The sequence below is a fragment of the Oryctolagus cuniculus genome, assembly GCF_964237555.1.
Source record: "Oryctolagus cuniculus chromosome 17 unlocalized genomic scaffold, mOryCun1.1 SUPER_17_unloc_1, whole genome shotgun sequence".
Classification (NCBI taxonomy): domain Eukaryota; kingdom Metazoa; phylum Chordata; class Mammalia; order Lagomorpha; family Leporidae; genus Oryctolagus; species Oryctolagus cuniculus.
Window position 1 is genome coordinate 2493324 of NW_027208202.1, and position 27217 is coordinate 2520540.

Genomic DNA, 27217 nt, shown 5'->3' on the forward strand with positions numbered 1-27217 from the left:
AGGGACCAGGGAAGGGGCGGTGGGGTCTGGGGTGCCAGAGAGGACCCGGGGCATGGGGGGTCTGGGGTGCCAGGAAGGGGCCAGGCATCAGCAGTCCTGGTGTCAAGGTTGGGGCCAGGCGTCAGGGATCCTGGGGCCCAGCAGGGAGTTGGGCGTTGGCTGTCAGGGTGCCAGGGAGGAGGCCAGGTGGCAGGTGTCCCGGGTGTCAAGGAGGGTCCAGGCGTCGGTGGTCCCGGGTGTCAGGGAGGGGACAAGTCTTCGGGGGTCCTGGATGCCAGGGAGGGGGCCAGGCATCAGGGGTCCCGAGTGACAGGGAGGGGCTGGACGTTGGGGGTCCTGGGTACCAGTGAAGGGGCTGAGCATCGGGGATGGGGCCATGGGGCCTCTGGGGAGGGGGCCGTGTTCCAGCCCCTCGGGTCCCCGCTGGACGGGTCTGGCGATGGTCATGGTGTCAGTGACGGTGTTCAGGGTATTGGTGGTGATGATGATGGTGTTGATGGTGTTGGTGATGGACATGTGTGGTGGTGGCTGCTGCAGAGCCCCGGGGCACAGGGAAGCCCAGGCCATGTGAGTGGGCCAGCAAGGGGAGAGCCTGGGCGAGCGGTCCCTGCCTGCCTGCCTGCTCTGCCTGCCTGCCCTGCCTGCCCCGCCCCGCCTGCCCCACCACGCCTGCCCCGCCTCACCTGCCCTGCAGGGAGAACACCAGGTAACAGGGGTCCCGGGTAGCAGGGAGGGGGTCGGGCGTCTGGGGTCCCGAGTGACAGGGAGTAGGCCAGGTGTCTGAGGTCCAGAGTGACAGAGAGGTGCTGGCGTTGAGAGTCCAGGATGCCTAGGATGGGGCTGGGCGTTGGGGAAGGGGCTGGGCATCGGGGGTCCATGCTGCCTGGGAGGGGTCCAGGTGTCAGGTGTCCCGGGTGCCAGGGAGGGAGCCTGCTTTTGGGGACCCGGGGGCCAAGGTGGGTGCTGGGAAAAGAGGGTCCCAGTTACCAGGGGGAGAGCCTGGGCAAGTGGTCCTGGCCTGCCCTGCCCCACCTGCCCACCCCGCCCCGCCTCTCCTACCCCTCCCCGCCTGCGATGCCTGGCCCCGCCCTGCCCGTCCTGGCCCTGCCCAGCCCCGCCCTGCCCCGGCCTGCGCACAGGAAGAGGTTCTCCCTGATGTAGTGGTAGTCCGGGCAGCTGCTGTCCTGGAGGAAGCAGGCCGCGAAGATGATGGCGTTGAGGCCCTCGCCATAGTAGCCTGTGAGGGCGGCCGTCGCTGGGCTCTGAGCCACGCAGAGGCACAGAGGGTCTGCCGGGCCCAGCAGGGTGTCCGACCTCCGGGGTGACCACGGTACCTGGGGGGTACCACCTCCGTGGGTGACCATGAGTGCCCAGGGGGGTCTCACCTCGGGTGACCACGGGTACCTGGGGGGCTCTGACCTCCGTGGGTGACCATGGGTACCTGGGTGGTCTGACCTCCGTGGGTGACCACGGGTACCCAGGAGTTCTGACCTCTGTGGGTGACCACGGTTACCTGGAAGGGGTGTCAGACATCCTTGGGTGACCATGGGTACCTGGTTGGGGTCTGACCTTGTGGGTGACCATGGGTACCTGGTTGGAGTCTGACCTTCCTGGGTGACCATGGGTGCCCAGGGGGAGTCTCACCTCCTTGGGTGACCACGGAAACCCAGGGGGGTCCTGACCTCTGTGGGTGACCACAGGTACCTGGGGGGGTCCGACCTCTGTGGGTGACCACGGGTGCCCAGGGGGAGTCTCACCTCCTTGGGTGACCACGGAAACCCGGGGGGGTCCTGACCTCTGTGGGTGACCACAGGTACCTGGGGGGGTCTGACCTCTGTGGGTGACCACAGGTACCTGGGGGGGTCCGACCTCTGTGGGTGACCACGGGTACCCAGGGGGGCCTCCTCTCCTGGGTGAGCACATGGTAATGGGGTGGCCACCCCTCCGTGGGTGAGCATGTGGTACCTGGGGGGCCTCCCCTCCGTGGGTGACCACCTTCATGTATGGCCGGATCATGTGCAGGTCGATGCGGTGCTCCTCCCCATGATGACCGTGAGCCACAGGCACCCGTTGGCCACACCGCTGTCCTCTGCTGTGCCGTCCCCAAACAGATCCGCTCTGTCCCCAAGCATGTTTGTGGCGGTGGCCACCGGGGTGTCATCTGGAAGCAGCGCCCCTGGGGCTGGACGCATAGGCCTCTCATGGCTGCCTTCATTCTCCCGACCTGGCTGCCTGTCCCATGACAGGACCTGGCTCAAGTGCCACCTCCTCCAGAAAGCCTTCCGTAATTGCACCTCCCATACACTTGACTCCTAACACTTCCTGAGTCTCTTCCTCTTTAACTGAAGCAAACAGCTGGAGGCCCAGGGGGTCACGGTGGGCTGCACTGTGTCCCCACCCCTCGGCAGGGCCACGTTTCTGACAGCAGTGGGGGCACTGGGGTCCACAGCTGTGCCATGGAAGACACAGTGCTGGGAGATGTCAGACCCAGCTCTCTTCCTGGTCACACCCCAGGCCTGCAGTGCTGGGGTGGGAGTGCCATCCGGGTCTCCCCATGCTGGCCGGGAGTGCCCAGGCCACCCCTGCAGCCCAAGTCCAGAGCGGAGCTGGGGCTGGAACCCAGGATCTGATGGGGGAGCGGGTGTCCTCCTGGCCTGCCCTGGGGTCCTGGATGGTAGCTTTGGGATCTGCAAGGAGGAAGGCCTATACTTCCGGGAATGGAGAAGTCCCTACCTGTACTTGTGGGGAAAAAAAGTCCTTGTCAAGGTCCCTGCCGGTGCCTAAAGGTTAACTAATGAGGATCAGACCCGCCTCAACCTTTAACCCCCATGCCCTGAATCTATAAAAGGAGCTCTCCCAATCTCTGACACGCGACTTCCCTGGCCCCCATTCTGTTGGGACTGGGGAACCTCGCCCGGGAGCGGAACCCCAATAAAAGCCTGTGAATTAATTGATTCGTCTGCCTGGGAAGATTTGTTATGGGCCAGACACCTTGCACTGCACACAGTGCTCCCCTCTTGGGCTTGGCCCTGAGCTCCGACCTGAGTGCTGGGCGCTCCAGCCTGACACAACCCTGGCTGCTGAGGCCACTTGTGGAGTGAACCAGTGGATGGAAGACCTTTCTCTCTCATTCATATTCATTCATATTCTCTCTCCCCTCTCTGTGGCCTTCGGAGATCTAGTCGGGTGGCTAGGATGGCCCGCGTGCTCAGTGCAGCTTGGCCAAAGGCTGGCCTCTGAGCAGCGATTTCTTTGGAAAATGCCAGATTTAAGCAGCAAGAGCCTGGTGAGGGGCATCCTGCCACTGACCCCACCTCCCAGCAACTTCCAACCCAGCACAAAGGCGGCTTCCCAGAAGCCTCCCGGAATCCCTGGAAGTCCAAGGCCCCTCCAGCACATGATTTCCGAGGTGGCTGACTCACAGAATGTCAGCAGACCCAGCTAGTTCAGCTGCAGCAATGCTGGGGCCGGCGTGCATGGCTGCAGTCAATATGTCCCCTTTTCTTGTGAATGACTAGGTAATTTCAGTGGGAAAATCATTTAACATTTAAATATGTTTATTTTTGTCTTTGTGCCTCTCTGCCTTTCAAATAAAATTTAATTCACATAACAAATTCTAAAACACACAAAATGTCCTTAGAACATGTTTAAAAAATAAAGTTATATTTAACTATCCTTAATTGTATTGAGATAATTTAAAATGTCCTTTTTCAGTACACCTGCACCCACGGAGGAGACATGGAAGAAGCTCCTGGCTCCCGGCTTTAATTCGGCTCAGTTCTGGCCATTGCAGCCAATTGGGGAGTGAACCATCAGATGGAAGACCTCTCTCTCTCTCTCTCTCTCTCTCTCTTTACTTCCCCTCTCTCTGTGTAACTCTGACTTTCAAATAAATAAATAAATAAATGAATAAATCTTTAAAAAATGTATATTTAATTGTGTACTGTTTCTGAATGCATGGCTGTCTCTTTGGGCACAGTTCCTTGGTAGGTATAATGAATATGTAGATAGCTATAATTATGCCAGTGACTGAAATTCATAAAAACTTATTCCATCTCCACTAAAATGCTGGTAGTGTAGTTCAGTGAATAAACAAAAAAATTAATATAAACACTTGACTCAAAATAAATACTTGGCTGCCAAAGACATATTTCCAAAAATACACACAGAAAGGTGAATTGTTGATTACACTGATTTATCACATGTGTTATATCTTAATGTTAGCCATCGCAAAGCACACCGGACACCGGAGTAAGGGAAAAGGTTTATTGGGGAACACCCTACAGACCAGAGTGAACGGGCAGCAAAGGCAAAGAGGGAGACTGTAAGAGAGAGAGACAGAGAGGAGAGAGGAGAGCAGAGCCAAGAGACCAGAGGAGGAGGCTGGAGAGAGGAACCGAGAGAGAGCAGGAGAGAAGGGGCAAGAGAACACGTGTGCAGGAACAGGCCCTTTTAAAACTTCACCTGAGGGTGCGCAGGGAAGCAGGAGCATCGAATCCCATTAGGATGGGGGTGGAGCCTGGCTCAAGTAGCTGGGCCATGCGGCCACCTGGCTACAACTGCGCCAGTTTCCTAACAACATGAGATATTCATGTAGATAAACCTGTTTCTCTTTAATGTTAGGCTGGGCAGTTAAGTATAGTGAGACTACTTTCTTTAGCTGTTTTTGCTATTCACTATTGAAATCCCTGGAAGCACTGGGGGATGGGTGGGGGTGGGGAGGGGTCCTGAGAACCCCCCTCAAGTCCCAGTGGAGGCTGAGGAAGGACTTCTGCCAGGCAGGCCCCTGCCCGTGCCCAGATTAGTGGGGGGCACAATGCTTGGGGTGAGGGAAGGGGGGAGCAGTGTGTGGAGGAAGAAACCCGGGCCTGGCCCCCCCACTCAAACCTGTCCACCCCACCTGGACGGCCCAACAGTTCACAGTGGGGAAGGGGCTGGGACAGGGAAGGGGGGGCCCAGGAGCATGCAGCACCTCCCACGGAGCCTGGGGAGGGACAGACAGTAGCTCCTGACCAAGGTGTATGTGACAGGACTTGGGGGTGGGGGGAGTGTGACAGCCCCCCAGGTGGGGTGGGGGGGAGTGTGATGGCCCCCCCAGGTGGGGTGGGGGAGTGTGATGGCCCCCCTGGGTGGGGTGGGGGAGTGTGACAGCCGCCAGGGTAGAGTGGGGGAGTGTGATGGCCCCCAGGGTGGGGTGGGGTGGGGGAGTGTGATGGCCCCCAGGTAGGGTGGGGGAGTGTGACAGCCCCCCCATGGGGTGGGGGAGTGTGACAGCCCCCCTGGGTGGGGTTGGGGGCATGGTTACTGTAGGGCCTCCCTTACCTAGGGGCCTCTCGCCCTGGAGCCTGGCCAGCTGGAAGCCTAGCTCCCTGCCCATCACCTCTATCACAGCAGCTTTCTTGACTTTGAAAGAAGGTAAACACAAGAGTTTCCAGGAAAGGGCAAAGCTTTGTTCCAGGTGAAATAGTTAATTTGGCTAGAAACCACCCAAGAAGAATCAAAGGAATCAGAGGAAGGAGCTGACTGAACAAGTCAAAGGCTATAATAGTATGTTGCCTGTATTTTTACCTTTAGTAAAGGGTTTTATGTGTAGATTTTAAAATCCTTGAGGCCAGGGAAGTGCACAAGTTTTTCTAAATGAAACATGATGGTCCGTATTGACACACTGTTAATGCCCCTGTAGTGGTTTTTGTGTGTGTGTAACAAATGGTGAAAATTTGAATTGGTCCTTGTTATAGTATTGAAATTAAGACTACTTAATTTATCAAGTCATATTCAGGTCCTATTTTATATACTTATATCTATCAATAAACATTGTGATAGTTGAAAAACTATTAGTAACCATAAGTACTTCACTTTGAAAATCTGACACTGTGAAATCTGAGCTTGTGTGTTTTTATTATTATAATTTTTTAACTTTTATTTAATGAATATAAATTTCCAAAGTATGACTTATGGATTACAATGGCTTCCCCCCCATAACGTCCCTCCCACCCACAACCCTCCCCTTTCCCACTCCCTCTCCCCTTCCATACACATCAAGATTCATTTTCGATTCTCTTAATATACAGATCAGCTTAGTATACATTAAGTAAAGATTTCAACAGTTTGCTCCCACACAGAAACATAAAGTGAAAAATAATAGATGATTTTTTAAATGATGATGAAATCAGAGCAGACCTATTGTCATGTTTAATCCCAGTGAGAGTCAAGTTGGGAATTGATAATTTCTTTATTTTTTTTACAGAAGATCAGTTTAGTATACATTAAGTAAAGATTTCAACCGTTTGCACCCCCATAGAAACACAAAGGGAAATATACTGTTTGAGTACTCGTTATAGCATTAAATCTCAATGCACAGCACATTAAGGACAGAGATCCTACATGAGGAGTAAGTGCACAGTGACTCCTGTTGTTGACTTTACCAATTGACACTCCTGTCTATGGCATCAGTAATCTCCCTACGCTCCAGTCATGAGTTTCCAAGACTATGGAAGCCCTCTGAGTTCTCCGACTCTTATCTTGTTTAGACAAGGTCATAGTCAAAGTGGAGGTTCTCTCCTCCCTTCAGAGAAAGGTACCTCTGTCTTTGAAGACCTGTTCTTTCCACTGGGATCTCACTCACAGAGATCTTTCATTTAGGTCTTTTTTTTTTTTTGCCAGAGTGTCTTGGCTTTCCATGCCTGAAATACTCTCATGGGCTTTTCAGCCAGATCCAAATGGCTTTAGGGCTGATTCTGAGGCCAGAGTGCTGTTTAGGACATCTGCCATTCTGAGTCTGCTGAGTATCTCGCTTCCCATGTTGGATCACTCTCCCCTTTATTTATTCTATCGGTTAGTATTAGCAGGTACTAGACTTGGTTATGTGCTCCCTTTGACTCTTAGTCTTTTCATTATGATCAGTTGTGAACTGAAATTGATCACTTGGACTAGTGAGATGGCATTGGTACATGCCACCTTAATGGGATTGAATAGGAATCCCCTGGTATGTCTCTAACTCTACCATTTGGGGCAAGTCAGCTTGAGCATGTCCCAAATTGTACATCTCTTCCCTCTCTTATTCCCACTCTTATATTTAACAGGGATCACATTTCAGTTAAATTTCAACAGTTAAGAATAACTGTGTATTAATTACAGAATTAAACCAGTCATATTAAGTAGAACAGACAAAAAAAAACTAAGAGGGATAATGTATTGAGTTGTTCATTAACAGTCAGGGCTATAGTGATCAAGTCACCGTTTCTCATAGTGTCCATTTCACTTCAACAGGTTTCCTTTTTGGTGTTTAGTCAGTTGTCATCGATCAGGGAGAACATATGGTATTTGTCCCTTTGGGACTGGCTTAATTCACTCAGCATGATGTGTTCAGATTCCTCCATTTTGTTGCAAATGACTGGATTTCATTTTTTCTTACAGCGGTATACTATTCTAAAGAGTACATATCCCATAATTTCTTTATCCAGTCAACCGTTGATGGGCATTTAGGTTGGTTCCATTTCTTGGCTATTGTGAATTGTGCTGCAATAAACATTAGGGTGCAGACCGCATTTCTGTTTGCCAATTTAAATTCCTTTGGGTAAATTCCAAGGAGTGGGATGGCTGGGTTGAATGGTAGGGTTATATTCAGGTTTCTGAGGAATCTCCAGACTGACTTCCATAGTGGCTTGACCAGTTTGCATTCCCACCAACAGTGGGTTAGTGTCCCTTTTTCCCCAGATCCTCGACAGCATCTGTTGTTGGTAGATTTCTGTATGTGAACCATTCTAACCGGGGTGAGGTGAAACCTCATTTGGGTTTGATTTGCATTTCCCTGATTGCTAGTGATCTTGAACATTTTTTCATGTGCCTGTTGGCCATTTGGATTTCCTCTTTTGAAAAATGTCTATTGAGTCCTTGGCCCATCTCTTAAGTGGGTTGTTGGTTTTGTTTTTGTGGAGTTTCTTGATCTCTTTGTAGATTCTGGTTATTAACCCTTTATCTGTTGCATAGTTTGCAAATATTTTTTCCCATTCTGTCGGTTGTCTCTTCACTCTCCTGACTGTTTCTTTTGCAGTACAGAAACTTCTCAATTTGATGCAATCCCAATAGTTGATTTTGGCTTTGACTGCCTGTGCCTCCTGGGTCTTTTCCAGAAATTCTTTGCCTGTGCCAATATCTTGAATGGTTTCTCCAATGTTCTCTAATAACTTGATGGTGTCAGGACGTAGATTTAGGTCTTTAATCCACGTTGAGTGGATTTTTGTGTAAGGTGTAAGGTAGGGGTCTTGCTTCATGATTCTGCACGTGGAAATCCACTTTTCCCAGCACCATTTATTGAATAGACTGTCCTTCCTCCAGGAATTAGTTTTAGATCCTTGATCAAATATAAGTTGGCTGTAGATGTTTGGGTTGATTTCTGATGTTTCAATTCTGTTCCATTGGTCTATCCATCTGTTTCTGTACCAGTACCATGCTGTTTTGATTACAACTGCCCTGTAGTATGTCCTGAAATCTGGTTTTGAGATGCCTCTGGTTTTGTTTTTGTTGTACAAGATTGCTTTAGCTATTTGAGGTCTCTTGTGCCTCCATATGAATTTCAGCATCATTTTTTCTAGATCTGAGAAGAATGTCTTTGCTATCCTGATTGGAATTGCATTGAATCTATAAATTGCTTTTGGGAGAATGGACATTTTGATGATGTTGATTCTTCCAATCCATGAGCATGGAAGATTTTTTCCATTTTTTGGTATCCTCTTCTATTTCTTTCTTTAAGATTTTGTAATTCTCATCATAAAATCTTTAATGTCCTTGGTTAAGCTTATTCCAAGGTATTTGATTGTTTTTGTAGCTATTGTGAATGGGATTGATCTTAGCAGTTCTTTCTCAGTCATGGCATTGCTTGTGTATACAAAGGCTGTTGATTTTTGTGCATTGATTTTATATCCTGCCACTTTGCCAAACTCCTCTATGAGTTCCAATAGTCTCTTAGTAGAGTTCTTTGGATCCCCTAAATAAAGAATCATATCGTCTGCAAAGAGGGATAGTTGGAATTCTTCCTTCTCAATTTGTATTTCTTTAATTTCTTTTTCTTGTCTGATGGCTCTGGCTAAAACTTCCAGATCTATGTTAAATAGCAGTGGTGAGAGTGGGCATCCCCGTCTGGTACCAAATCTCAGTGGAAATGCTTCCAACTTTTCCCCATTCAATAGGATGCTGGCTGTGTGTTTTTCATAAATTGCTTTGATTGTATTGAGGAATGTTCCTTCTATACCCAATTTGCTTAGAGTTTTCATCATGAAAGGGTGTTGTATTTTATCAAATGCTTCCTTGGCGTCTATTGAGATAATCATATGGTTTTTCTTCTGCAGTCTGTTAATGTGGTGAATCACATTGATTGACTTGCGAATGTTGAACCATCCCTGCATACCAGGGATAAATCCCACTTGGTCTGGGTGGATGATTTTCCTGATGTGTTGTTGTATTCTATTGGCCAGAATTTTATTGAGGATTTTTGCGTCTATGTTCATCAGGGATATTGGTCTATAATTTTCTTTCAGTGCTGCATCTTTCTCTGGCTTAGGGAGTAAGGTGATGCTGGCTTCATAGAAAGAATTTGGGAGGATTCCCTCTTTTTCGATTGTTCTGAATAGTTTGAGAAGAAATGGGATTAGTTCTTCTTTAAATGTCTGGTAGAATTCAGCAGTGAATCCATCTGGTCCTGGGCTTTTCTTTGTTGGGAGGGCCTTTATTACTGTTTCAATTTCTGTTTCAGTTATGCGTCTATTTAGGTTTTCTATGTCTTCATGGTTCAATTTTGGTAGATTGCATGTGTCCAGGAATCTATCCATTTCTGATAGATTTTCCTGTTTGCTGGCATACAGGTCCTTGTAGTAATTTCTGATGATTCTTTTTATTTCTGTGGTGTCTGTTGTTACATTTCGTTTTTCATCTCTGATTTTATTGATTTGGGTCTTTTCTTTTTTTAGTTAGTTGGGCCAATGGGGTGTCAATTTTGTTTATTTTTTCAAAAAACCAGCTTCTCGCTTGGCTGATTTTTTGTAGTGTTTTTTTTTTTTTTGGTTCAATCCTGCTAATTTCTTCTCTGGTTTTAATTATTTCTCTTCTACTAGATTTGGGTTTGGTTTGCTGCAGTTTTTCTAGGTCCTTGAGATGTGCTGAAAGCTCATTTATTTGGTACCTTTCCAATTTCTTGATATAGGCACCTATTGCTATAAATTTGCCTCTCAATACTGCTTTTGCTGTATCCCATAAGTTTTGATATGTTGTGCTGTGATCCTCATTTACTTCCAGAAAGTTTTTGATTTCTCTTTTGATTTCTTGAATGACCCAGTGTTCATCAGGAGCATGTTGTTCAGTCTCCATGTGTTCGCATACTTTCTAGGGTTTCCTGAGTTGCTAATTTCCAGCTTCATTCCACTGTGGTGTGAGAAGCTGCATGGTATGATTCTAATTCTTTTAAATTTGCTGAGACTTGCTTTATGGCCTAGTATATGATCAATCCTAGAAAAGGTTCCATGCACTGCTGAGAAGAATGTGAAGTCTTTCGATGTAGGATTGAAAGTTCTGTAGATATCTGTTAGATCCATTTGGGCAATAGTGTCGATTAAATCTGCTGTTTCCTTGTTGATCTTCTGTCCAGATGATCTGTCTATTTCTGAGAGTGGAGTATTGAAGTCCCCCAGTACTATTGTATTGGAATCTAAATCTCCCTTTAAGTCCCTTAACATATCTTTTAAATAGACCGGTGCCCTGTAATTAGGTACATATACATTTATAATAGTTACATCTTCCTGTTGAATTGAACCCTTAATCATTATATAGTGTCCCTCTTTGTCTCTCTTAATAGTTTTTGTATTAAAGTTTATTTTGTCTGATATTAATATGGCTACACCTGCTTTTTTTTGGTTTCTGTTGGCATGGAATATCTTTTTCCAACCTTTCACTTTCAGTCTGCATGCATCTTTGTTAGAGAGATGTGTTTCTTGTAGGCAACAAATAGTTGGGTTGTGTTCTTTGAGCCAATCAGTGAATCAGTGTCTTTTAACTGAAGAATTAAGACCATTAATGTTTAATGTGACTATTGATACATAGTGACTTTGCCCTGCCATTTTCCCGGAGATATTTTCTAGTATATGCTTTGAGCTTCCCATGCTCTTTTACTGGTAGGTGTTCTTCCTTTCCCTTCTTTCATATTGATGGCCGTGTTTCTGTGTTTCTGAGTGTAGCACATCTTTAAGTATCTTTTGCAGGGCCGGATGAGTGGCCACAAAGTCTTTCAATTTCTGTTTGCTATGAAAGGTCTTTATTTCACCTTCATTCACAAATGAGAGCTTGGTAGGATATAATATTCTGGGCTGGCAATTTTTCTCTCTTAGCATCTGTGCTATGTCTCGCCATTCCCTCCTAGCCTGTAGTGTTTCTGATGAGAAGTCTGCTGTGAGTCTAATTGGACATCTTCTGAGAGTAATCTGACGTTTCTCTCTTGCACATTTTAGGATCTTTTCTTTATGTTTCACTGTGGTAAGTTTAATTACAACGTGTCGTGGTGAGGATCTCTTTTGGTCATGTTTATTGGGGGTTCTATGAGCTTCCTGTACTAGGATGTTTCTGTCCTTCTCCAAACCCGGAAAGTTCTCTGCTAGTATCTCACTAAAAAGGCCTTCTAATCCTTTCTCTCTCTCCATGCCTTCAGGAACTCCTAGAACTCGAATGTTGGTTTTTTAAATAGTATCCTGTAGATTCCCAACAATATTTTTTAGATTTCTAATTTCCTCTTCTTTTCTTTGTTTTGACTATATCCTTTCCTGTGCTCTATCTTCTAAGTCCGATATTCTCTCTTCTGCTTCACCCATTCTGTTTTTAAGGCTCTCTAATGTGTTTGTCATTTGATCTATTGAGCTCTTCATTTCATTTTGATTTCTCTTCACTATCACACTTTCCTGCTCTACTAGTTTCTGCGTTTCATTTTGATTCTTCCTTAAAATTTCATTTTCACAAGAGAGATTTTCAATCCTGTCCAATAAGTATTTCTGTAGTTCAAGGATTTGCTTTTGAAAACTTGTAAATGTTCTTATCATAAATTTTTTGAAATCTGTATCTTGCATTTCTTCTATCTCATCATCTTCATAATCTTGGCTTGGGGTGTTTTCTTTATTTGGAGGCATCATAGTGTCATCGTTGATCTTGTTCCCTCGATTTCTGTGTTTGTTTCTTGGCATAGCTAATTCTTCTTTCGTCACTGTGCGTTTTTTTAAAATTTTTTTTTTATTTTATACTATGTCTGTGTTAAGTGGACTGCCTGCTGTTGGAGGAGCCTTGGAGGCTTGAGATGGGTGTGGCCTGAGAGCTCTGCCTGGTTCTTCCGGGTTATGGGTGTGCAAAGGTGACACCCTCAGGTTATGTGTGGTAAATCTCTCTCTTTATTTATTTATTTATTTTATTCAGGGGGTAAGTAATACCGCACGGCACCGCTGTGCAGAATTGATGGTATTTAGCTTCCAATCTCTGGCTTCTACCCAAAGAGTCTGTGCAGGCTCTGTTTCTCCTCTGGACTCCCACTGGGTTGCCTAGGCTACTGAATTGTAGTGACTCAGTTCCTTAGCTCTCCCCTGTTGTTATGTAAATCCAGAGAGGGGGCTTGCTCTTTGTCTCTTGCAAACTCTTCAAGCCTTGCAGCCTTGCAACCTTTGCAAGGTTGGCAGAGAGAGAAACCCCCAACCTTTTTTTTTCCTTCTCTCCAGTAGTGAGTCTGGTGCACTTTCTGGCTCCCCTCTAGATTCTGACCCCCGTTTCCCCGCCAATGTCTCGGTTTATTGAGCTCACCTCCCCTTCCAGCGACGATGTGTGGACTCAGAGCCCTGGGCGTCCCAACTCTCCCTGGTGGTGTCTGTGTGACATGCATTCCCCTTCCTGCACTGGCGCGCAGACCCTGCAGCTCCCGCGGCTGGGCTTCCGCGCGGTGGGCGACCTTGTTCTCCTAGTAGGTCCTCTGATTCACAGCCACTAGATCCAGAAGAGTTTCCTCTGCAATATTTTCCTGGTCCTTTTTCTGAGGCTACCGTAACTCCCCTTTTATTAAACTAAATTTTCCCGGACTATCGGTGTGCGCCCTCACTATTCTGCCATCTTGGCTCCCTTTATTATTATAATTAAGCATTTCTTTTCCTTGTGGAGGAAAATATTTAGAAAAAAATTTTACTTTTTAATTTAATATCAATATGCATAGGGAAGATACCTATTAAAATGTGGTAAAAATTTTGTACAGAAATTTCATCAAAGAGAAAAATAAACGGTAATAGCTAGAACTCTACCTGCTATATTGCAAGATTTTGTATTTACATTGTTTTTCATTAGCTGCATGTCTTCAGCAAAAGTCAAAAGAGAATATGTTGCAGGTAGTTTGAGAATTGCTAATTTTCATTATGTGTAACTAGAAGCTTTTAAGGCTGAGACATGTTTTCACCTGAATGACTTTTTCTACGAAGATCAAAATGGCTTTAATAAAGTATCTCCTAAGGTACATGGAAGAACTCGCATAAGTTGGCAACATTTCTTAAACCCATAACTAGCTCTAGTTCTAACCAACCCAAGCAGGTAATTCCTTCCTTGAAACTGAGCAATCATCCACAAAGAGCTTTTGAGAAAATCTTTTACATGACCAGTCCAAGTGAAAGAAGCAAAGCCTGTTCTCATTGTGAATCACTTAACAGGAGTATCCCAATTCAATTTGGATCAAAGAATAGAAAATCAAATGTTGTCTTTTAATTCAATTGCTTTCAATTCTCTCCAGCCTTGGAGATATCTCAGAAGGGAAAATTAATAAATTAATAATAATTTTAAAAGAAGAAAATTAAAATAAGTAAAATATTATTCCATGGAATCATCTGAGGAGTTGTCCCTGCCTTCTGTGTTAAAACCAATTCATACACTGAAAACACACCTAAGTTGTGAATGGAGCCTTGCCTCAGGCTCTCTGATGCTGTCAGAACTCAAGAACGTCAAGTCCATGCTACTGATGGTCACATCATGAACTGCTAGAAGGACACTGTCAACAACACTGTCTGAGCTTTTCAAAGCTTTTTGAATGAATCATCTCCAGATTAAGTACTCAACAGTAAGGAGACTCAAACAGTGCATGGACATTTTCTATCACACCTTGTTACCAGGGTCCTTGTTGGTTCTGTATTGTTGAAATCCTAGTAAAATGATACAAATTCTCTTTGGTCATCTATGGATACAAGGAATGTTGATCAAGAGGGATTCTGGGTGCTCAATGGCCATAAAAGACACCTACAATGATTGCATAGCTATTCATCTCTCCCAGTTGAAGAGATGGCTTCAGTGGGAGGAGATTTAAAAAGACTTACAGTGCGGCCGGTGCCGTGGCTCAATAGGCTAATCCTCTCCCTGCAGCACTGGCACACCAGGTTCCAGTCCCGGTCAGGGCACCAGATTCTGTCCCGGCTGCCCCTCTTCCAGGCCAGCTCTCTGCTATGGCCTGGTGCAGTGGAGGATGGCCCAAGTGCTTGGGCCCTGCACCTGCATGGGAGACCAGGAGAAGCACCTGGCTCCTGGCTTCGGATCAGTGCAGCGTGACGGCTGCAGCGGCCATTGGAGGGTGAACCAACAGCAAAAGGAAGACCTTTCTCTCTGTCTCTCTCTTGCACTGTCCACTCTGCCTGTCAAAAAAAAAAAAGGACTTACAATGCTTTTGCTTAAGTTCAGGTTTAGTAAGTAAGGCATTCATGTGGGATGTGGGCATACTAACTAGCATGTTAATGAATAGGACAGGCACTCCTAAATTTAATTTTTCAATTTCATTTTCCATTAAGTTTTTGAAGTATCCCCATATGTGTGTATATTTGTGTTTTATATATATATATATATATATATGTATATATATACACACACACAACACTCTCTACAAGTGATTAAAGTTGTACTGTCTTTATTTTTAAATACTACAAAGATAGTTGTAACTGAATTTTATTATTTTGTAATGCAGAAAGAAAACAAAGAACCATGAGGTGAAAATCTTCTTAAGTATCCAATATTAAAAGTTCTATATGCTGTTATATTTCTACAATTTTAATGATCAGTGATTACTTTGAAATTTACTCATTTTCTCTTTGATTATTTTTATAACCCTTGCCTATATTTCCAATAAGCTAATGAATTTTTGCCTTTTACTTGTTGAACTCTTTATTTACTGGAGCATTAAGTCCTTGACCGCAATGTACATTAAAGATGTGTTATCTCAAAAGTGAAAGAGAGAAAGGGAAAAGGGAGAGGGAAGGGGGTTAGGGAAGAAAGAGAAGGGGAGGGAGAGAGGGGGAGCAGGGACAGAGGGAGGGAATATCATTATACTCTTTTTTTTTGACAAGCAGAGTTAGTGAGAGAGACAGGGAGAGAGGTATTCCTTCTGTTGGTTCACTCCTCAAATGGCCACTACAGTCAGCACTGTGCCGATCTGAAGCCAGGTGCCAGGTGCTTCCTCCTGGTCTCCCGTGCATGTGCAGGCACCCAAGCATCCTCCACTGCCTTCCCGGGCCACAGCAGAGAGCTGGACTGGAAGAGGAACAACCAGGACTAGAACTCAACACCTATATGGGATGCCAGTGCTGCAGGTGAAGGATTAGCCAAGTGGGCCATGGCACTGGCCCCTTATACTCTTAAAACTGTATCTGTGAACTATATTGAACCTGTTAAAAACTAAAAATAAATAACTAACTAAACATTTTTAAGAAAAAAAGAAGAGGAAAAAAATGAAATTGGATCCCTGTTAGCCAATCAGGAGATACGAGTTGACTTCTTAGCTCCCAGCTTTGATCTGACCAAGAATATGCTGTTCCAGGCATTTGGTCAGGGAAAAGCCCTTCTCTATCTCTCCATCTATATTCATCCTTCTCTATCTCTCTGAATATGAAAGAGAGGGAGAGAGATGGACAGAGAAAGAGAAATGAAAGTGGAGCCGGTGCTGTGGCATAGTGGGTAAAGCCACCACCAGCAATGCGGGCATCCCATAGGGGCACAGGTTCAAGTCCCAGCTGCTCCACTTCCAGTCCAACTCTCTGCTATGGCCTGGGAAAGCAGTAGAGATGGCTCAAGTCCTTGGGCCTCTGCAACCACATGGGAGACCCAGAAGAATCTCCTGGCTCCTGGCTTTGGATCAGCACAGCTCCAGCCATTGCGGCCAATTGGGAAGTGAACCAGCAGATGGAAAACACCTCTCCCTCTCCCTCTCCCTCTCCCTCTCCCTCTCCCTCTCCCTCTCCCTCTCCCTCTCCCTCTCCCTCTTCCTCTCTCTCTCTCCCCTTCTCTCTCTGTGTAACTTTGCTTTCAAATAAATAAATAAATCTTTTAAAAAGAGAGAGAGGAAGGCAGGCAGGCACACAGAGGTAACAGCCATAGTAATAAACTCTAGTTGATATCGAAGAAGAGAAACCTAAGAAAACACATCGGTTAAATTCAATGTATTATCTTAGGTGAGGTCTTAGTACAGATAAAGGATGTAAGGTTAAAATTAATAGGTAGGAATAAGGCATGAAGTTTAGCAACATCACTAATGTAATTATTATATGAATGAGTTCATTAATTATAACAAATTGACTATACTAAAGAGGCTAAGAATAGGAAAAACAGCACAAGGGGTGTATGACAATGCTCTGTAACACCAGAAAATATTCATAAAATGCAAAAAAAAATCCTAAATAAAAATGTGCATACATGTGTTTATATTTAAAAAGCTCTATATTCTGAACATTAATGCTACAAACTCACCTTGTACTCTGCTTACTATAATCATGTGTTAAGTCAAGGAGTATCCTGACCTAGTCATAAAGTGATCTTACAAAACACATAATACAAGAGAATAGCTAAATAAAGTGGCTCATAAAATTGTTTCCATATAGAAAACTCAAACACAGATTTGTTGCTCATATAATATTCTGAGAGTCTATGTCCAGGGTCATGCCCATGTAGTAAAATGTTTAGCACTGCTTCTATATATTAACACATAGTCATAAAAAAAGGGTTAAAAAAAAACCTCAAATAATCAGATAATGATGCAGACTGGGGGACACACTATGACCAGGAGGGTAAAACTGGAGTTGTATAAACCTCAATCTTAGGTAAGAAGGAGACAGCAGCCTTGGTACAACTGAAAACAGCTTGACTACAGGTGAGAGAGATCTGGCACCATGTGCAGGTCCCTGGGTTGTCAGGATGTTTGTGCCTCTATTTATGCAACACAGACATCAATAATCCTGATCCTTTTGAGGGTATAGATACTTGGGGGAATTTTATAGAAAATAAAGAACAGATTCAATTACACGTGATATTTTGTATGAAATGTGAAGTATTCCAGTCTCTGCATGGTGAGGACCCTAGAGTAAATTATCTTGATAGTCTTTCCCAACTGCTTCACCACTTCATTAGTTTTTTTTTATGATACAAAAGAAAATATTTTGCACAGAGAAATGATTTTACTGTTCCTTAGGACTATTTATAGATTTTAGATATCATACCTGAGCAGCTAACTAATAAACTTGATAGTCTAGCAACACATACATATTTTTGTGAGATTATACAAGTGTCTAAGCATAATTTTTTAAAGATTTATTTTTATTTACTTGAAAGTCAGAGTTACACAGAGAGAGAAGGAGAGAGAGAGAGAGAGAGAGAGAGAGAGAGAGAGAGAGAGATCTTCCACCTGGTGGTTCACACCCCAGTTGGCCGCAAAGGCCGGAGCTGCACTGATCCGAAGCCAGAAGCCAGGAGCTTCCTCCATGTCTTCCTATGTGGGTGCAGGGGCCCAAGGACTTGGACCATCTTCTACTGCTTTCCCAGGCCATAGCAGAGCTGGATTGGAAGTGAAACAGCCAGGACTTGAACCAGTGCCCACATGGGATGCTGGTACTGCAGGTAGTGGCTTTACCCACTGTGCCATAGCACCGGCCGTAAGCATAACTTTTAATCACTGTCTTCTGCAATGAATATCCAGCTTATTGTGTTATTGTGTGTTTCAATTCCCAAACCATTTTAACAATACTCCAGTTATCCGTGATTTTTTTTAAAAAAAGATTTATTTATTTGAAAGCCAGAGAGAGAGAGAGAGAGAGAGAGAGAGAAAGAGAGAAAGAGAAAGAAAAAGGGAAACAGAGGGAATCTTCCATCTACTGGCACACTCCCCAGATAGCCACAATGGCTAGCACTGGACCAGGCTGAAGCCAGGATACAGGAGCTACATCCATTGTGACATGTGGGTGGCAGGGCACAAACACTTGTGCCATCAGCAGGGTGCTGTATCAAAAGTATACACAAACTGGTGCCCACATAGGTTACTGGCATTGCAGGTGGTGGCTTTAGCTACTATGCCACACTGCCAGCTCATTAATGGGATACCCTCTTTGTCACAAGGCCTCCCAGCATAATCCTTGCTTGCAAATGAAATTTATAAATTATTTTTATGACAATGTAAATTTACAAATTGTTTTTGTGACAGAGTAGATTCAGGCCAAAAAGGGCTCTGGAAAACGGGCAGACTCTGAGGAAGTTTGTAAACTTAGATTATCATGAGTTTTCTTTCTTTTTTTCCAGAGGATGTTCTAGAAAGGTTGATTTTTTTTAATTTTCAAAGTAGTGCATGCTTATCATTGAAAGTCTCAAAGTTAAAAAAAGCAAAAAGAAAATAAAGATGATCTATAATACCATCACCTAGAGACAGCACTTGCTAATATTCAGTGAGTTTTTCTCCATGTTTATTTAGGCAAAATGATTATGCTTCTTTTCTCTGTTCTATTTCTTACCCCAAATATTATATTATGAGTATTTCTCAATTTTATTAAATATGAATTGCATATATCCATCATATATATATTATATATATAGATGTGATATAACCTATTTACCAGTTCATCATTTTGAAAACATTATTCAATTTTTTTATATTTTTTTAAGATGAACAAATTTCATATATATAGATTTAGGAGCATAGTGATACTTTCTACCTACCCTCCCTCCCACCCAAGCTCCAACTCTTCTTCCTCCTTTCTTTATTATTTTAATTTTTACAATGATATACTTGCAGTTTATTTTATAATTATAAGATTAATCCTACACTTAGTAAAGAATTCTACAATTAGAAGAAAAAAACACTTCCTCAGCAGTAGAGACAAGGACTGTAAACAATCATAGAATCCCAAAATGTCCATGTCAGCCCTGTACATTACATTTTTTGTACTCTATTAGTCACCACAGATCAGAGAGGTTTATCTTCAAACATTGTACTCACAGGGGCAAGGCCCTCATACACGGGAAATCAGCTAGAACACAGGATGTATGCAGCTGTCAGTCACTGGACCAGGAGGGCCCTCCTGGAGCTCTTGCTGGGTCTCCCACACTCCCTGCACCCAGGCTACAGAACTCCTGTAAACTGCATCTCTCTGCACCCAGGCTACAGAACTCCGGAAAACTGCGTCTAGGGAGGCCATTTATGCATCAGAATTCTTCTTCTCCACATGTGCTTGTCATGATAAAGCCTCCCTTTGAGCAACTGCCATTTAAAGATGCCACATGACAGACCCCTTGTCTCTCATGCTAATATGGGTCTTTAAAGCCTACTTTAGAAGTAATGAGTAGAGAGAATCATAAAAAATAAATTGACTGTCTCTGGAAGACTGACAGATAAGGGGGTGTGGAAAAACACAAAATTTAATATCTCAAGGTATATTCCTTTCACATCTTTTTATTTATTTATTTATTTAATTAATTTTCACAGCAATGTCTTGCATCACTCGGAACCAGGAAACAACTTACAGACCTAATGGATAGACTGAAAGGAGTGCAGACTCAAAATGCAAAGTCTGGTTACTCACTTCGAGTGCACTGTTTCTCTAGAGTGTCACTGACTGCTGACTGTGAGCCTTCTGGGAGTTCTTAGGATGCAAGTCTTCTGAAAACACTTTGAAACTTCTCCCCAGACTGAGAACCTGTGGATAACAGGACTGGAGAGAGCAGTGCTCCAAGGCTAGCTCAGCGTCTGCTTCCACCCTTGGCACCGGGGTCACCCCGAGTCACACTGGAGAGCAGCTGAGTTCTTTGCACCCCCCCCCACTAGCAATCGTGCATCCCGGTGTTCACTCCCAGCCTCAGGGCCCCCAGAAACCCTCCAGCCTGCCTTCCTCCACAGCCGCGTGGCGGGATCACGGATGGGCTCCCGCGGGGTGCACAGGGGCACCTGGCGGCCCTCGCCACCCCTCCCCACACACCCTGACCTCTGGTCTGCCATCCCCCACCTCCGGGTTGGAAAAATCCTGGAGGCGGAGCAACCAGAGATAAGAAGTGAGGATTGGCACAGCGCTGGCGGGGCAGGGAGCAGCGCTGGGGTTCTGTTGCCAGTTAGAGTCACCCAGAGGGGATAGAGGGGCCATGCAGCACCCGCGGGATTGGCCTCAGGGTCCTGGGCGGCTGCAGCAGAGCCTGTGTGGGTCGTCCCCGCCCTCCCTTCAGACCAGGCTATGTGGATTTCCCTAGTACAGAGACCCTGCAGCCTTCAGTGCTGGGAGCTGACTTCCCCAGGGTCCCCCGTGGTCAGACGTCCACAAAGGGCCACCACGTCCTCCTGTCCAACCATTTCCTTGACCTGAGTCAGCACCATTCATTGATGCGCGGCTGGCACAGAAGACACTACAGTCAGACCATGGCCTCCCCGGGCTACAGGTGCTGTGCCTGGGCTACCTATCAGTGGGCACCACCCCAGCTCTGAGGGCCCCTCTAATTCATCCTTGGTCTGCACCCTCACACCCTTGCATGCTGGGAGAGGGTAAGATGGGATGGCACTGCGAGTGGATGTTTTGAGGCTCCTGAGAGCCACAGCCAGAGAATCTTAGCCCTGGCAATCCTGGGCTCCAAGGGGCAGCCCCACTGTGGAGGTGCACCTGCAAGCAGCCAAGGGCTGAGTTGGAACCTCTGTGCCCAGCGGAACTTCCACGGGTGTCTGTGAAACACTAGAACAAAGAGGAGACAAATCCTGCTCCTGAAGGCTGTGGAACACATGAACAAGACTGTAGGCCCCTATTGTTGTGGATCAAGGAAAAGTCCACAAGCTTATGATTGAGCTGGATGGGATGAAGAAGAAGTCCAAGTTTGGTGCCAATGCCATTCTGGATGTGTCCTGGGCCATGTGTAAGGTTGGAGCAGCCAAGAAGGGGATCCCGCTCTACCCACACATCACAGATCTCACTGGGAGCACAGACCTCCTACTCCCAGTACCTGCCTTCAGTATGATCAGTGGGGGCTCCCATGCTGGAAACAAGCTGGCCGAGCAGGAGTTCATGATTCTGCCCATAGGAGCCAGGGTCTTTGTGGCAACCATGTGCATTGGTGCCAAGGTCTACCACCACTCCAAGGGGGTCATCAAGGTCAAGTATGGGAAGGATGCCACCAAGGCGGGTGATGAGGGCAGCTTTGCTCCCAATGTCCTGGAAATCAGTGAGACCAGGAAACCAGTGAGGCCTTGGAGCTGCTGAAGACGTCCATCCAGGTGACTGACCAGCCAGGTAAGGTGATGATTGGCATGGATGCTGTGGCCTCTGAGTTCTATCACAACAGCAGGTACCATCTTGACTACACATCACCAGATGATCCTGCATAGCCCATCACTGGGCAGCAGCTCTGGGAGCTATTCAAGAGCTTCATCAATAACTATCCTTTTGGGTCTTGAGCTGTGGTTATAGCAGGTAAAGCCACTGCCTGCAGCACCAGCATCCAGTATGGCCCAGTTGGAATCCTGATGCTCCACTTCCAATCCAGCTTCCTACTAATGTGCCTGGGAAAGCAGTGGAGGACAGCCCAAGTGCTTGGACCCCTGCACCCACAATGGGAGATGCAGAAAAAGCTCCTGACTCCTGGCTTCGGATTGGCCCAGATCTGGCCATTGTGGCCATTTGGTGAGTGAATCAGCAGATGGTTCTCTCTAACTCTCTCAACTCTCTCTCTCTCTCTAATGCTGCCTTTCAAATAAATCTTTTTTTTTTTAATAAAAGAACTATCCTGTGGTCTCCATCGATGACCCCTTTAACCAGAATGACTGGCCACTTAGCCCTCATTCCTTTTGGAGGTCGACATCCAGATTGTGGAGGATGAGTGGGAATAAGAGAGGGAAGAGATGTATAATTTGGGACATGCTCAAGCTGACTTGCCCCAAATGGTAGAGTTAGAAACATACCAGGGGATTCATATTCAATTCCATCAAGGTGGCATGTACCAATGCCATCTCACTAGTCCAAGTGATCAATTTCAGTTCACAATTGATCATAATGAAAGGACTAAGAGTCAAAGGGAGCACATAAACAAGTCTAGTACCTGCTAACACTAACCGATAGAATAAATAAAGGGGAGAGTGATCCAACATGGGAAGTGAGATACTCAGCAGACTCATAGAATGGCAGATGTCCTAAATAGCACTCTGGCCTCAGAATCAGCCCTAAAGCCATTCGGATCTGGCTGAAAAGCCCATGAGAGTATTTCAGGCATGGAAAGCCAAGACACTCTGGCAAAAGATCTCTGTGAGTGAGATCCCAGTGGAAAGAACAGGTCTTCAAAGACAGAGGCACCTTTCTCTGAAGGGAGGAGAGAACCTCCACTTTGACTATGACCTTGTCTAAACAAGATAAGAGTCGGAGAACTCAGAGGGCTTCCATAGTCTTGGAAACTCATGACTGGAGCATAGGGAGATTACTGATGCCATAGACAGGAGTGTCAATTGGTAAAGTCAACAACAGGAGTCACTGTGCACTTACTCCTCATGTAGGATCTCTGTCCTTAATGTGCTGTGTATTGAGATTTAATGCTATAACGAGTACTCAAACAGTATATTTCCCTTTGTGTTTCTATGGGGGTGCAAACTGTTGAAAGCTTTACTTAATGTATACTAAACTGATCCTCTGTAAAAAAAAAAAAAAAAGAAATTATCAACTCCCAACTTGACTCTCACTGGGATTAAACATGACAATAGGTCTGCTCTGATTTCATCATAATTTTAAAAAATCATCTATTATTTTTCACTTTATGTTTCTGTGTGGGAGCAAACTGTTGAAATCTTTACTTAATGTATACTAAGCTGATCCTCTGTATATTAAGATAATCAAAAATGAATCTTGATGTGAATGGAAGGGGAGAGGGAGTGGGAGGTTTGTGGGTGGGAGGGACGGTATGGGGGGGAAGCCATTGCAATCCATAAGTCGTACTTTGGAAATTTATATTCATTAAATAAAAGTTTAAAAAAAAAGATTCTTATTTTTATTGTAGAGGTAGATTTATAGACAGTGAGAGGGAGAGGTCTTCCTTCCATTGGTTCACTCCCCAAATGGCCACAATGGCTGGAGCTGGATCGATCGGAAACCAGGACCTTCTTCTGGGTCTCCCATATGGGTGCAGGGGCCCAAAGACTTGGGCCATCCTCTACTGCTTTCCCAGGCCATAACAGAGAGCTGGATTGGAAGAGGAGCAGCTGGGAATCAAACCGGTGCCCATATGGGATGCTGGCACCGCAGGCAGAGAATTAGCACCATGGCGCTGGCCCCCCTCAAATAGATAAGTTTTAAACTCAATTCAAAATGATTTAAAGACTTAAATGTAAGACCTGTAACTACTAGGAGAAAAATGTATCAGGACCTTGGAATGGGTAAGCATTTGGAGGATAAGACAGCAAAGCACCAGAAGAAAAAAGCAAAAATAGTCAAATGGAATTTTATCAAATTAAAAAACTTCTGCATAGCTAACAAAATAATCAAAATAGCAAAGAGACAATCTATGAAATTGGAGAAAATATTTAGAAACTATACACCTAGTAAGGGATGAATAATTAGAATATGTACATGCATTTAAGACATTTTAAAAACTCAATGAAAAATGAACAATTTTAAAACTGACATTAGACCTAAATGAACATTTGTCAAAGAAAGGCACACAAATGGCCAACAAGTACAGGGAAATACAAATCAAAACCACAATTAGATACCAAGTTACTCCAGTTAGAATGCCTATTATCAAAGACAAAACAGTGCCTGGTATTGTCACACTGCAGTTTAAGCCAGGCCCTGTGACACTGGCTTCCCATATGAGCACCAGTTCAGCTCCACATCCCATCCAGCTCCCTGCTAATGTGCCTAGGGAAGCAGCAGAAGGTGACCCAAGTGCTTTGGCCTCTGTCATTGACATGGGAGACCCAGATGGAGCTCCAGGCTTCAGGCTTCAGTCTGGCACAGAACCAGCTATGAAAGATCTGTCTCTCTTTCTCACTATGTCTCTCTCTCTTTGTAACTATTCCTTTCAAATAAATAAATCAATCTTATAAAAAAGAAAGATATGCACTTGAAGGAATTGTATGCAAATTTAACAAAAACTTGTAGAACTCAGTAACAGGAAAATAAATGTCCACAAATTTAAATACTGGCCGGTGCCACGGCTCACTAGGCTAATCCTCTGCCTTGCGGCGCCAGCACACCGGGTTCTAGTCCCGGTCAAGGTGCCAGATTCTGTTTCGGTTGCCCCTCTTCTAGGCCAGCTCTCTGCTGTGGCCAGGGAGTACAGTGGAGGATGGCCCAAGTGCTTGAGCCCTGCACCCACATGGGAGACCAGGAGAAGCACCTGGCTCCTGCCTTCAGATCAGCGCAGTGTGCCGGCCGTGACGGCCATTGGAGGGTGAACCAATGGCAAAAAGGAAGACCTTTCTCTCTGTCTCTCTCTCTCACTGTCCACTCTGCCTGTCAAAAAAAATTATAATACTGACAGAATATATAGAGACACACATATAATGCATATATTAAAATAAGCATATAAACCATTCTGAATATTAGGGAATTCTGAGAAAAAGAAATGTACTGTACATGAAGGAAGAGCACATTTAGACAGCAACAAGATGGATACACCATGTATCAGGATGGTTTTACTTAGAAATAAACACTACAAATTCTTTGCAAGGATAGAGTAGCAGGACATCTCATTCATTACTGGTGAGAATGCATTGTGGGACAGATGCTTTATCAGACATCTTGACATGTTATTAGGAATCCAACACCGTGTCATACACCATACACGTTCTAATATATTTTCACAGCTGGAGTGAAAACGTAGGCCTTGATAAAAGCTGACATGAAAATGTATATAGCACCTTTATTCACAATGGCTAAAACTCATATAAAAGCAAGTTGTTCTTTAACACATAACCAAATCTTCAAAGTGGGTGGAGACCCTGGGAAGAGAACAGGAGATGAAGATACATGAGATGCTTAGGGTGCAGGCATTTAGCATGAGGATACAAGAGAAAAGCCTAGGCTGCAGTCATAGGGGTTCTAGAAGCCTAAGGAAGAAAATGACTTCAAGCAAAGGGCAGAGAGGTATCTAAAGGCTGCCATGAGCTGGAGGCACAGGCAATGAAGTCACTCCATGGAAAATACTGCTTTATTTAAATAAAGGCAGGACACAGATGCAACAGACATCAATGAAATGTTTCTAGTCACAAAAGTACTAATGAAACATGTAAGGAGGAAAATACTCTGGAGTAGAGATGCAGATAACTCTACTCCAGATACTCTGGAGTAGAGATGCAGATAACTGATGGAAGGTCATGGCTTTGTGCAGAGGGGCTGGAGGACATACAGATGGCTTGGGATGCAGGCACAGATGGACACTCAAGGAAAGATGTGATGGAGGGGCTGGCATTGTGGTGCAGTGGGTTACACCACTGCCTATGATGCTGGCATCCCATATGGGAGCTGGTTTGTATGCTGGCTGCTCCTGTTCAGATCCAGCTTGCTGCTAATGACCTAGGAAAGCAATGGAAGATGGCCTTAGTGTTTTGGCCTCTGCCACCCACCTGGGAGACCAGAAGAAGTTGCAAACTCCTGGCTCCTGGCTTCAGATGGGCCCAGCTCTGGCCATTGCAGCCAACTGGGGAGTGAGCCAGTGGATGGAAGTTCTTTCTGCCTTTCTATGCCTCTGTCTCTCCCTCTATGTAATTTTCAAATAAATCTTTTTTAAAAAGAGGTGCTGGAGACATAGGGGATGGAGACTCATGAAGGCACATGCTGCAGGCACGAGGAATAAAACTTTTGAGGGCTGACATGGAGTACAGGGATTTTACAAATGATGACATACAACAGTGAAGAGAGGTCAGAGTTCTATGGAGAGTGACACTGCAGAAAACACATGGTGTTTCAGGCACAGGAAAGGAGATACATGAAGCCTGGTATGGTCGCAGGCTCATGGGGATGGAGACACTGGCACAGTCAGGGTCCAAATTTACAGGGTCTGCAAATATATGAGAAAATTAAGGGGATATGGATACAGTGCTTAGAGAAAATGAAAATCCTTAAGTGTATATGTTAGGACACTGAAATCTCAGCTACCTTCTCAAGAACTAAAGAGGAAAAATGCTGAAAGAATATTTAAATAAAGGCAGGACACAGATGCAACAGACATCAATGAAAGGTTTCTAGTCACAAAAGTACTACAGAAACATGTAAGGAAAACCATATTTTAAAAGTTAAGAAAATGAATAAGCCAATAACCAATTTCAAGAAATTAAAAGAAGGACATTCTTTATAGAATGTTCAGAACTTACCAAGATACTAAGAGGATATTGTTAAATTCTTAGAAATAAAAATGACTCTAGAATTCAAAATCTGTTACATTTTGAAAATCAGTCTCCCAAAACACAACTATAGCATGAAACAGAAAAAAACCTACATAATTTAATAAGTTGATTGACTTTTGAAAAGCCAAAACAACCATGACAAAAGTTCCACAAGTAAAATTTTGGGCTCAAACTTATGGAATATTCTAAATTTTTAAGAAGGAAAATTAAATTTAAATTCCCCAAGCTCATTTTAAGTGGGAATAAACAGAATATATTCAAATTACTTTTGGGAAGCCAGTGTTGTATATATGATGCAAAAAATACCAGGTTATGAAATTAATGAGCATTTGTTTCATAAACAGGTGATATCCTGAGCAAAATATTATATGAATTCAACCATATAGGAAAATATCATAGATCAATAACAAGCAAGACACATTAAAAAAGGAAGAGCATTCCACACTGTCAAGCCAACCCTGTAAATCATCCATGTAGGTTGAAAATGTGAGTTAATTACATGTTCGTTCAGATTAAGTGTGAAAGTATTTAACAAAATTCAGTATCCAAACAGAAAAAAAA

At 44.6% G+C, this 27217-nt stretch overlaps 2 pseudogenes; one reads left to right on the forward strand and one right to left on the reverse strand.

Annotated features, from left to right (window-relative positions):
- Positions 1-27217, reverse strand: part of LOC138847838 (protein LYRIC pseudogene) — a 408551-nt pseudogene that overhangs the window by 199833 nt on the left and 181501 nt on the right.
- LOC127486388 (beta-enolase pseudogene) lies at positions 1363-22137 on the forward strand (annotated as a pseudogene).